Source organism: Sminthopsis crassicaudata, chromosome 1, assembly GCF_048593235.1.
Source record: "Sminthopsis crassicaudata isolate SCR6 chromosome 1, ASM4859323v1, whole genome shotgun sequence".
Taxonomy (NCBI): Eukaryota; Metazoa; Chordata; class Mammalia; order Dasyuromorphia; family Dasyuridae; genus Sminthopsis; species Sminthopsis crassicaudata.
The window spans coordinates 451,670,654-451,684,436 of NC_133617.1; positions in this window are offsets into that span (position 1 = coordinate 451,670,654).

Genomic DNA, 13,783 nt, shown 5'->3' on the forward strand with positions numbered 1-13,783 from the left:
TTTTTTCTAGCAGCTTCCAATATTTTTTCCTTCATGTGATGTTTCTTGAAGTTGGCAACTATATTTCTTGGCGTTTTGATTTTATGGTCCCTTTCCGTAGGTGATTGATGAATTTTTTCAATGTCTATTTTACCCTCTGTTTCTAAAACGTCTGGGTAGTTCTCTTTGATGATTTCCTGGAAAATAGTGTCCAGGCTCTTTTTTTCCTCACATTTTTCAGGGAGTCTGATTATTCTCAAATTGTTTCTCCTGGATCTGTTTTCCAGGTCTCTTGTCTTTCTAATAAGGTACTTGACATTCTTTTCTATTGTTTCCTTTCTCTGGTTTTGCTTGACTACTTCTTGTTTTCTCCTTGAGTTATTCATTTCTACTTGTTTGAGTCTAATTTTCTTTTTTTATTAATTTTTATAATTATAACATTTTCTTTGACAGTACATATGCATAGGTAATTTTTTTTTTACAACATTATCCCTTGTACTCCCTTCTGTTCTGAATTTTTCCCCTCCTTCCCTCCACACCCTCCCCTAGATGTCAGGCTTTTCCATACATATTAAATATCTTATAGTATATCCTAGGTACAATATATATGTGCAGAACCGAATTTTGTTGTTGTTGTTGTTGTATTTAGAAGCTAAAAGTAATCTGGGAAGAAAAACAAAACAAAACAAAACAAAACAAAACAAAACAAAACAAAACAAAACAAAAAAAACAATGCTCACAGTTTACACTCATTTCCCAGTGTTCCTTTTCTGGATGTAGCTGATTCTGTCCATCATTGATCAATTGGAATTAGATTAGCTCTTTTTTATGTTGAAGATTTCCAGTTCCATCAGAATACATCCTCATACAGTATCATTGTTGAAGTGTACGATTCCTTAGTTCTGCTCATTTCACTCAGCATCAGTTGATGTAAGTCTCTCCAAGCCTCTCTGCATTCCTCTTGTTGGTCATTTTTTACAGAACAATAATATTCCATAACATTCATATACCATAATTTACCCAATCATTCTCCAATTGATGGGCATCTATTCATTTTCCAGTTTCTAGCCACTATGAAAAAGGCTGCCACAAACATTTTGGCACATACATTGTCCCTTTCCCTTTTTTAGTATTTCCTTGGGATATAAGCCCAGGAGTAGCACTGCTGGGTCAAAGTGTATGCACAGTTTGATAACTTTTTGGGCATAATTCCAGATTGCTCTCCAGAATAGTTGGATTCTTTCACAACTCCACCAACAATACATCAGTGTCCCAGTTTTCCCACATCCCTTCCAACATTTATCATTATTTGTTCCTGTCATCTTAGCCAATCTGACAGGTGTGTAATGATACCTCAGAGTTGTCTTAATTTGCATTTCTGTGATCAGTAGTGATTTGAAACACTCTTTCATATGAGTGGAAATAGTTTTAATTTCATCATCTGAAAATTGTCTGTTCATATCCTTTGACCATTTATCAATTGGAGAATGGCTTGATTTCATATAAATTAAAGTGAATTCTCTGTATATTTTGGAGATGAGGCCTTAATCAGAACCTTTAACTGTAAAAATGTTTTCACAATTTGTTACTTCCCTTCTAATCTTTTTTGCATTAGTTTTGTTTGTGCAGAAACTTTTTAGTTTGATGTCATCAAAATTTTCTATTTTGTGATCAATTATGGTCTCTAGTTCTCCCTTGGAAACAAACTCCTTCCTCCTCCACAAGTCTGAGAGGTAAACCATCCCATGTTCCTCCAATTTATTTATGATGTCATTCTTTATGCCTAAATCTTGGACCCATTTTGATCTTATCTTAGTTATGTGGTGTTAAATGTGGGTCCCTGCCTAGTTTCTACCATTTGAGTCTAATTTTCAATTATGTATTTTCTTCACTCACTTTTTTTATATCTTTTTGTCATTGTCCAATTGAGTTTTTATCTTCTATGCAATTTTTTTCCATTTCTTCTATTTTATTTTTTAGAAAGCTGTTTTCTTTTTCCAGCTCACTAATCCTTTTTTTCTTGGAGTTGTTTACCTTTTCTAATTCACTAATTTTATTTCTCAATGATTTGTTTTCTTTATCCACTCTGTCTTTAATTGCGTGCAATGACTTCTACAGGCTCTCTTGCCAAGCTTGCCTTTCCTTTTCCCATTTCTCTTCTAGCTCTCTTGTGAGAACCTTTTTATTTCCTCTTAGGGGATTCCTCTTGCTTTTAGTGCCTTCAGGGTTTGAAGTCTGCTTTCTCTCCATATAGAAGCTGTCAATGGTTAGTGCCCTTTTAAATTTTTTGTTAAATTTGTCAGAGCAGGAATAGAAGAAAACAAATTGACAAGAGAAACAATTGGTCTGTTTTGGGGGGATGGGGCTGTTTGGTGTTATCGGGCTTCCTCTACAGACTGCTGGAGACAGCAGCGAGGCACTAGCAAGACTGTGATGGCTGCGCTGTGTCTGTGCTCTGAGGCTCTCAGAATGGGCTGAGTCACTCTGGGTGGGGGTGGGGGTGGCTGGGTCTGGAGAGATGCTAGCTTTCTAGGGTTTTTTTCTTTACCTCTGGTGTTTACACCTTCTCTGCTGCTCCTGGCTTGCTGCCAAGACAGAATATCCACACTGGGGTAAAAGTCGTTTTGCAGAAATGAAAGAGATCACGTCCTTCCCCCCTCCAGTCTGAGCTGTGTGAGCTGCCTGCCTCGCTCTCACTGCTTGTCCTTAGTCTGTGTCTAGTCTGTTCGTCCCCTCTCCCGGGCAAACACAGACCTTTTCTGGCAAATTTCAAGGATGTCTTCTGTTGGTGATTATTTGTGGCTTTCTTTTCTGGTGAAGCATTAATTTTGAGGCTTGTTATGAAGTAAATTCTAAAAGAAAACACAGGGCTCAAGCAGCTGTTTTCCTCCTCTCCTCCATCTTGGCTGGAAGTCCCCATTGTTGGTGGAATTGTGAACTGATTCACCCATTCTGGAGCCCAATTTGGAACTATGCCTCAAAGGCTATCAAATTGTGCATACCCTTTTATCCAGCAGGAAAGGGACCCACATGTGAGATTATGTTTAGGCAGCTCTTTTTGTAGTGGCATGAAACTAGAAACTGTGTGGATGCCCATAAGGAGAATGGCTGAATAAGTTATGTTATATGAATATTTTGGATTATTATTATTCTATAAATAACAATCAGGAGGATGATTCCAGAGAGGCCTGCAGAGACTTATATGAACTGATGCTAAGAGAAATGAACAGAATCAGGAAATCATTATACAGGGCAACCACAATTAGTATTTTAATTCAGGAGTATCAGAATAAAAAGAATTATGTGAGGGCTTTAAGTAGAAAATTTTCCAGATGCTACTTTCTGAATTAAATCAAAGGTAACATTTTAGGGAGGAAAAAAAAATCACAAGTGCAATTATTTAACAATGGTATTTTATTCTATGATGTATTCTCTATGTTCTCATTTCTAACCCTATTTCTCCTACTTAATCAACTATTAGTTTTTCTAAGTGCATTAAGGAAATTTCTGTCAGAGATAATTAGGCCAAAATTTGTTTGTTGTTTTATTATGATCACTGATAATGATCAATTCTGATAGACATGGCTCTTTTCAACAATGAGATTATTCAGGACAGTTCCAATGATCTTGTGATGAAGAAAGCAGTCAGAGAAAGGACAGTGGAAACTGAATGTGGATCACAACATAGTGTTTTCACTCTTTTGTTTTTGTTCGCTTGCATTTTGTTTTCTTTTTCATTTTTTCCTTTTTGATCTGATTTTGGTTGTGTAACTTGGTATTTGTGGAAATATGTATAGAAGAATTACATATGTTTAACATATATTGGATTACTTGTCATCCGGTGAGGGGAGGGAGGATAAAAATTTGGAACACAAAGTTTTGCAAGGGTGAATGTTGAAAGTTATCTATGCATATGTTTTGGATATAAAAAGGTTTAATGAAAATGAAAAATAAATGTATATTAACTTTAAAAATATAGTTTTCTTTATGAATCATGTTGGGAAGGAACAAGAGGAAAAAAAACATGAGAGAAAAAATGGGAAAAAAGTGAACATAGCATGTATTGATTTACATTCAATCTTCATATTCTATTTATGGATGTCCCTGATCGTTTCTATCCAAAATTTATTGCGATTGCCTTGGATCACTGAATCTCTGAGAAGAACCAAATCTTTCATAGTTGATGATTCCACAATTTTGCTGTTACTGTGTTCTTGGTTCTGCTTATTTTGCTCAGAATCAATTCATTCAAAATTTTCCAGATCCTCCTAAAATCAGCTTGTTTATTATTTTTATAGAACAATAATCTATTACTTTAATATACCATAAATTATTCAGCCATTCTCCAATTGATGAGCATTTATGCATTTTCTAATTTTTGCCACCACAAAAAGAGCTGCTACAAATGTTTTTGTACACGTAGATCCTTTTCCTTCCTTAAGATTTCTTCAGGATACAGTAACACTGCCGAATCAAAAGCATGCACAGTTTTATAACCCTTTGATCTTAGTTCTAAATTACTCTCCAGAATGGTTGTGTCATTTCACATTTCCACAAACAATGCATTAGTGTTTCAGTTTTCCCACATGTCCTCCTGTAATTATCATTACCTTTTTATGTCATCCAAGAGGTGAGAAGTGTACATTAGAGTTGTTTTAATTTGCATTTTTCTAATCAATAATGATTTGGAGCATTTTTCAATAAGACTATAGATGGTTTTAATTCCATCATCTGAAAATTGTCTATTCATATCTTTTGATTATTTGTCAATTGAGGAATGACTTATATTTATATAAATGTGTATATTTTGTTTAATTTTGTAAGTTATTTTTACATTTGTATTTTCACAAATACAGTCTGTAAAATTGTATAAATTTGACACAGTTCTTTATATATTTTCAAAATGAGGCCTTTATCAGAAACACTGGCTGTGTACATTTTTCCTGCATTTGTGCTCCCTTTTAATTTTGTTTGTGTTGGTTTTGTTTGTTGAAAAACTTTTTATTTTAAAGTTTAATGTAATCAAAGTTGTCCATTTTGTGTTTCATAATGTTCTCTACTTCTTTGGTCATAAATTCCTCTCTTCTCCACAGATCTGATAGGCAAAACTATCCCCTACTCTCATAATTTGCCTATGATATTACTCCTTATGTCTGAATCATGTACCATTTTGGTCTTATTTTGGTATGGGGTGTGAGATGTAGGCCTATGCTGAGTTTTTGACATATTGTTTTACAGTTTTCCCAGCAATTTTTTTGAAATAGTGAATTCTTATTCCAGAAACTGTAGTTTGGGGGCTTATCAAATACTAAATTGCTATATTTCGTTAATTATTGTGTTATGTGTATCTAACCTATTCCACTTAGGTATCACTCTATTTCTTAGCCATTACCAAATGGTTTTGATGATTGCTGCTGTATAATAGAATTTTATTTCTGGTACTACTGGGACACCATCCTTTGTATTTTTTCCCCATTAATTCCCTTGATATTCTTGCTATTTTGTTCTTCCAGACGTATTTAGTTATCATTTTTACTAGCTCTATAAAATAATTTTTTTGGCAGTTTGATTGGTATGGCACTGAACAGGTAGATCAATTCATGCAGAATTATCATTTGTATTATATTAGCTCAGCTTACCCATGAGCAACTGATATTTTTCTAGTTTTTTAGATCTGAATTTACTTGTGTGAAAAATGTTTTCCTGTGTTTGTTCCAGGTAGATACCCAAATATTTTATTTTGTTTAGTTATTTTAAATGGAATTTATCTTTCTATCTCTTGCTACTGGGCTTTATCAGTGATATATAGAAATGCTGATGATTTTTGTGGGTTTATTTTAGATACTGCAACTTTGCTAAAGCTGTTAATTGTTTCAAATAGTTTTTTTGGATGATTTCCTAGGATTCTCTAAGTACATCATCAAATATTCTCTTTCTGATCTGTTGATTTGAAGTGCATAAACCCATTGATTCAAGGAATTTAAAATTTAATTTAATGCTGAGAAGTTTGGAAATATAAATATATAAATATATATGTATATATATATATATATATACATATATATATATATATATGTATATATATATATATATATATATATACATATATGTATTATGCCCAAATTATTTATTTAGCCAGGGAACAAACTAATTTTGGCTTAATCATCTCTGAGAGAAATTTCCCTGATGTACTTAGAAAAACTAATAGTTGATTAAATAGGAGAAATAGGGTTAGAAATGGGAACAATGAGAATACATCATAGAATAAAATACCATTGCTAAATAACTGCTCTTGTGATTTTTTAACTCCTTGAGATGTTGCCTTTGTTTTAATTCAGAAAGTAGCACCTGAGAAATTTTATACTTAAAGCCCTCACACCATTCTTTTTATTCTGATAATTCTGAATTAAAATACTAAATCCAACAAAGGGAGATAAAAAAGAACAGTGGGAAACAGATGGCAACAGTTACAACTAGAAAATTCCCAGTTGGTGGCTCTTACATTTAGACACAGGCATCTGTTCTTCCCCACTGCAAAATGTTTTTTAACTTCGAGGTGTTAAAAATATGCAAGTTGCTGTTTTATTCATCTTGATGTTTACTGACTTTAATGACTTACAGTATATCCAATGAAAAGTACAATGTTTACCCAAGTGGCAAAAGACTCAAAACAGAGAAATATGGAACTCTATGAAAGAAGCTTGTGGTTCTACCAAATAGTATGTATGTGTTACAGGTGCAATTCCTTTTATGCAATGAAGAAATTCCAACAAAATTGTTTTGTACCTGAATTTTTGCATGTATTTAAAATTGAATTAAATTGAAAACATGTAAGAAGAGCTTAATATTTATAATATACCCTTCATTTAAAGAAACTCTCCTTTTATAAGGTAAAGAAGCACACATTACCTAAGTTAACTAGTTGTTAACTTAGAACTGTTTTCTTTGATGGAGTATTCAAAAGGCAGAATGATATAGCATCTCTAGTTTATCTTCTCATAATTATGAAAATCTGGGTTCAAATCTCACATGGTGATTTGAATATATATTAGCTATGTGACATTGTACGAGTCTCTTGTTTTCCTTATATGATTGTAAACTCTTTGAGTACAGGATTTTTCTTTTGCCTTTTTTAGGGGCTGTAGGAAGTATTAGTGCTTAGCACATTGCATGAAAGGTAGTAGGCATTTAATAAATATTTATTGATTAAAACATATAACTTCTCAGTGCTCTAAGGCGCCTGTTCCAGACCTGTAGTCCACTGGCTGCAAACAGCTAACTCCTGAGTGTCATTATATAAAAATGTTATTTGGAAATGTTTAACAAAATAAATAAAAATAAGTACAGCATAGATGTTAATTTTGTTTTTTTAAAGTCAATATTCTGTGGAGATCTCTCTCTGTTTGATACATATATTTGAAGAAATTCTCTTAGGAGTACAAATTACAGAGAGAATGTTGATCTGCATTTGTTGAAACAGTTTTGTTGCTGAGAATTCTTCATATAAATGAATTCTTAAGTCTGGTGGTAAAAAACAAACAAACAAACAAACAAACAAAAAACCCAAAGCAACCTTCTCATTATGTTAAAAATAGCAGAAAAAGGAACTAAAAGAAAAAAACCAATAGCATTAAATTTTATAAGTGAAGAATCAGTTATATATATATATATATATATATACATATATATATATATATATATATGTATTTATATATATGTGTATACACACACACACAGACACACACACAGACACAGACACAGACACACACACACACACACACACACACACACACACACACACACATATATATATATATATATATATATATATATATATATATATATATATATACTCATATTCCCATGCTGTTTTGAAAATGACTTTCAAAAGTCATTTCCCTTGGCCATTTCTGTTTGGGGTCAGAAGAAATATGCATTAATTATTTAATATTCTAGTGGTCAAGCAATAAATTTATGATAGAAGAATATTAAATATTTCAATATGGTTTAGCCCCTATATATTTGTTTTCTTATCCCTATTTCCAATTACACATTTAAATTCCTATAGTTTTATTGCTTTAGGTTAGAAAATCTCATAAGAATCTTTGGGTGAAGATTTCAGATACATCAGTCTTTGAAGTGTGCTTTCAGAAATCCCTACATTTTTTCTTTAAACATGTGAGCTTGGGGGCGGAGAAGATACGCTCGATTCTTTAAGCTCCTTTCTTCCCTCCCTACCAATTAGATAAAATCAGCCTCAGAAATAGCCCTGGACTGATAGAAAGCACAAGGACTGGAAGCACGACTTAAGCTGAAGAGAATCTGGAGTTTCAACAGGAAAGGTCAGCTCCCAGGGGAGGAAGAAGAAAGGCCAGCACAGACAGCTGGGTGCTGGCACACTGCGCCAATTGCACTGGGGAGGGCTCTGGGATCAGAGAAGCCACTGAGATAGAGGAATCTGGCACAGGCTGTTAACTCTTCTCTGCTTATAATACAGCAGTTCAGAAGAGAAATCAAGCCACTTTAAAATTTTAAAACCAGATTAGATCTTCCGGGATCCTGGGGGTGACTCAGCAGATCTCTGCACTGTGGGTGTGGCCGACATAGGCAATCCAAGCTTTCACCTGTGGGTAGTTAAGAGATTGAAAAGTGGGCAGAGTAGTAACTCATAGTGCCTGGCTCAGCTGGAGGCTGTGGAACTCAGCCCCGGGAAGTCCTAGAGAAGCAGAACCTTTGAACTAGGGACCACGGTTTCTGGCAGACACTTCCAGTTTGAGCACAGGGGCTTTTTCATCGAACTCCTTCTGAAATAGACCCTAAAAAAAGAACACCAAGGAATATTGTGGCTAAGCTGCAGAATTACCACACAAAGGAGAAAATCCTGCAAGCAGCTAGAAAAAAACAATTTAAATACCAAGGTGCCACAATAAGGGTCACCCAAGATCTGGCTGCCTCCACATTAAAGATAGAAGGGCCTGGAACCTGATATTCCGAAAGGCAAAAGATCAAGGATTGCAACCAAGAATAAACTACCCAACTAAGTTTAGCATCTTTTTCCATGGAAGAAGATGGTCATTCAATGAAATAAAGGAATTCCATATGTTTCTAAGAAAAAAACCAGACTTAAACAAAAAATTTGATCTCCATCCACAAGACTGAAGAGAAACAGAAAAAAGTACACAGAACCCTTGAGAACTGTATCTCTGTTGTGGGTATATAGAAAGTACACATGGATAATTTGATTTTACTGATATAAAAGAATAAAAAGGAGGGGGTGTAGTAAAGGGAAGGGGGTGGTATCAGAAAAAGGGGAGGGAGTGATAAAAAGAGGGAAACTACATCCCAGGAAGAGGCATAGAAAATACACCATATCTGAGGGAATTTAGAGAGGGGGAGAATCATTGTGTAAATCTTACTCTCATCAGAAGAGGCTCAAAGAGTAAATAATTGTCATATTTGTTTTTCAGAGAATTCTCTCTCACCTCATTAAAAGGGGGGAGAGGAAAAGGGAAAAGGAAAAGGAGAATAAGGGAAGGGACGTGGAGGGAGGGGGTAGGGATACTAAAAAAAATAGAAAGGGAGGGCTGCGCATCACAAGGAGGGTCTATAAATTAAATATTGGGGAAGGGGTTCAGGGGGGTCAAGGGAAAAAGCATAATCTGGCGATAATATGATGGCAGAAATACAGAATTAGTCATTTTAACTGTAAATGTGAATGGATGAATGCTCCCATCAAACGGAGACGGATAGCAGAATGGATCAAAAATCAGAACCCTACAATATGTTGTTTACAGGAAACACACTTAAAGCAGGGAGATACATATAGAGTAAAGGTAAAAGGTTGGAGCAGAATCTATTGTGCTTCAGGAAAAGCCAAAATAGCAGGGGTAGCTAAAATAATGAAGCCATATCGATACTAAACCTATATGCACCAAGTGGTATAGCATCCAACTTTCTAAAGGAAAAGTTAAAAGAGTTGCAAGAAGAAATAGACAGTAAAACTATAATAGTGGGAGATTTCAACCTCGCACTCTCAGATTTAGACAAATCAAACCACAAAACAAATAAGAAAGAAATTAAAAAAGTAAATAGAACATTAGAAAAACTAGGTATGATAGACCTTTGGAGAAAACTGAATGGCAATAGAAAGGAATATACTTTCTTCTCAGCAGTTCATGGATCCTATACAAAAGTAGACCATATATTAGGACATAAAGATCTCAAAATTAAATGTAGGAAGGCAGAAATAATAAATGCTTTCTTCTCAGACCACAATACAATAAAAGCTACATTCAGTAAAAAGTTAGGGGTAAATAGACCAAAAAGTAATGTAAACTGAATGACTGAGTGAAACAGCAAATTATAGACATCATACCAAAATCTGTGGGATGCAGCTGAAGCAGTAATAAGGGGAAATTTTATATCTTTAGAGGCTTATTTGAAGAAAATAGAGAAAGAGAAGATTAATGAATTGGGCTTGCAACTTAAAAGGCTAGAAAAAGACCAAATTAAAAACCCCCAACCAAAATTAAACTTGAAATACAAAAATTAAAAGGAGAAATCAATAATATTGAAAGTAAAAAAAACACTATTGAATTAGTAAATAAAACCAAGAGTTGGTTTTATGAAAAAGCCAATAAAATAGATAAACCTTTGGTAAATCTGATCAGTAAAAAGAAAGAGGAAAATCAAATTGTTAGTCTTACAAATGAAAAGGGGGATCTTTCCACCAACGAAGAGGAAATTAGAGAAATAATGAGTTACTTTGCCCAACTTTATGCCAATCAATTTGATAACTTAAGTGAAATGGATGACTTCCTCCAAAAATATAGGCTTCCCAGATTAACAGAGGAGGAAATAAATTGCTTAAATAGTCCCATTTCAGAAAAAGAAATAGAATCCCCAAGACCAGATGGATTTATATGTCAATTCTACCAAACATTTAAAGAACAATTAGCCCCAATGCTATATAAACTATTTGAAAAAATAGGGGATGAAGGAGTCCTACCAAACTCCTTTTATGACACAGACATGGTACTGATACCTAAACCAGGTAGATCGAAAACTGAGAAAGAAAATTATAGACCAATTTCCTTAATGAATATTGATGCTAAAATCTTAAATAAGATATTAGCAAAAAGACTTCAGAAAATCATCCCCAGGATAATACATTATGATCAAGTAGGATTCATAGGAATGCAGGGCTGGTTTAATATTAGGAAAACTATTAGTATAATTGACCATATTAATAATCAAATTAATTAAAACCATATGATCATCTCAATAGATGCAGAAAAAGCATTTGACAAAATCCAACATCCATTCCTACTAAAAACTCTTGAGAGTATTGGAATAAATGGACTATTCCTTAGAATTATCAGGAGCATATATTTAAGACCGTCATTAAGCATAATATGCAATAGAAATAAACTGCAACCTTTCCCAGTAAGATCAGGAGTGAAACAAGGTTGCCCACTATCACCATTACTATTCAATATAGTACTAGAAACGCTGGCGAGAAAGTGATTCAAGGAATTAGAGTAGGAAATGAGGAAATCAAACTATCACTCTTTGCAGATGACATGATGGTATACTTAGAGAACCCCAAAGACTCTGCTAAAAAGCTATTAGAAATAATTCAGAATTTTAGCAAAGTCGCAGGATACAAAATAAATCCACATAAATCCTCAGCATTTTTATATATCACCAAAAAATGCAACAGCAAGAGATACAAAGAGAAATTCCATTCCAAACAAATGTTGAGAGTATAAAGTATTTGGGAATCCATCTACCAAAGAATAGTCAGGAATTATATGAGAAAAATTACAAAACACTTGCCACAAAAATAAAGTCAGATTTAAATAATTGGAAAGACATTCAGTGCTCTTGGATAAGCTGAGCGAATATAATAAAGATGACAATACTCCCCAAACTAATCTATTTATTTAGTGCTATACCAATCAGACTCCCAAGAAACTATTTTAATGACCTAGAAAAAATAACATCAAAATTCATATGGAAGAATAAAAGGTCAAGAATTGCAAGGGAACTAATGAAAAAAAAGTCAGAGGAAGGTGGTCTAAGTGTACCTGATCTAAAGTATATTATATAGCAGCAGTCACCAAAACCATTTGGTACTGGCTAAGAAATAGACCGGTAGATCAGTGGAGCAGATTAGATACAAACGACAAAAAAGGGTACATCTATAGCAATTTAATCTTTGACAAACCCAAAGATACCAACATTAGGGACAAAAATTCATTATTTGGAAAAAACTGTTGGGAAAACTGGAAATTAGTATGGCAGAAATTAGATATGGATCCACACTTAACACCATATACCAAGATAAGATCAAAATGGGTCCATGATTTAGGCATAAAGAATGAGATAATAAATAGATTAGAGGAACAGAGAATAGTCTACCTCTCAGACCTGTGGAGGAAGAAGGAATTTATGACCAGAGGAGAACTAGAGATCATTATTGATCACAAAATAGAAGATTTTGATTACATCAAACTAAAAAGTTTCTGTACAAACAATACTAATGCAAACAAGATTAGAAGGGAAGTAACAAATTGGGAAAATATTTTTAAAAGTAAAGGTTCTGATAAAGGCCTCATTTCCAAAATATATAGAGAACTGACCCTAATTTATAGGAAACCAAACCATTCTCCAATTGATAAATGGTCAAAGGATATGAACAGACAATTCTCAGAGGAAGAAATTGAAACTATATCCACTCACATGAAAGAATGTTCCAAATCACTACTGAACAGAGAAATGCAAATTAAGACAACTCTGAGATACCACTACACACCTGTCAGATTGGCTAAGATGACAGGAACAAATAATGATGAATGTTGGAGGGGATGTGGGAAAACTGGGACACTGATACATTGTTGGTGGAGTTGTGAAAGAATCCAGCCATTCTGGAGAGAAATCTGGAATTATGCCCAAAAAGTTATCAAACTGTGCATACCCTTTGACCCAGCAGTACTACTACTGGGCTTATATCCCAAAGAAATACTAAAGAGCAGAAAGAGACCTATATGTGCCAAAATGTTTGTGGCAGCTCTTTTTGTTGTAGCTAGAAACTGGAAGATGAATGGATGTCCATCAGTTGGAGAATGGTTGGGTAAATTATGGTATATGAAGGTTAGGGAATATTATTGCTCTGTAAGAAATGACCAGCAGGAGGAATACAGAGAGGCTTGGAGAGACTTACATCAACTGATGCTGAGTGAAAAGAGCAGAACTAGTAGATCACTGTACACTTTAATGCTGTATGAATGCTGTATGAATTCTGATGGAAGTGTATATCTTCAACATAAAGAAGATCCAACTCACTTCCAGTTGATCAATAATGGACAGAAATAACTACACCCAGAGAAGGAATACTGGGAAGTGAATGTAAATTGTTAGCACTACTTTCTATCTACCCAGGTTACTTATACCTTTGGAAGCTAATACTTAATGTGCAACAAGAAAATCGTATTTACACACATATATTGTATCTAGGTTATATTGTAACACATGTAAAATGTATGGATTACCTGTCATCGGGGGGAGGGAGTAAAAGGAGGGAGGGGATAATTTGGAAACTGAATAAAAAAATAAACATGTGAGGCTTGAACAAATTTAAAAATATTTTTACGTATAGTTTAAAAATATACATATATTTAAACTCTATTTTAATACTCATGGGCCTTATTCATTTAGAAGTTGTTTATTAAAACACATTTTATATTGCTGTCAGTACAGCTTTGGCTGGGATCCAATACAAGAGGAAATAATGGAAGTTTCT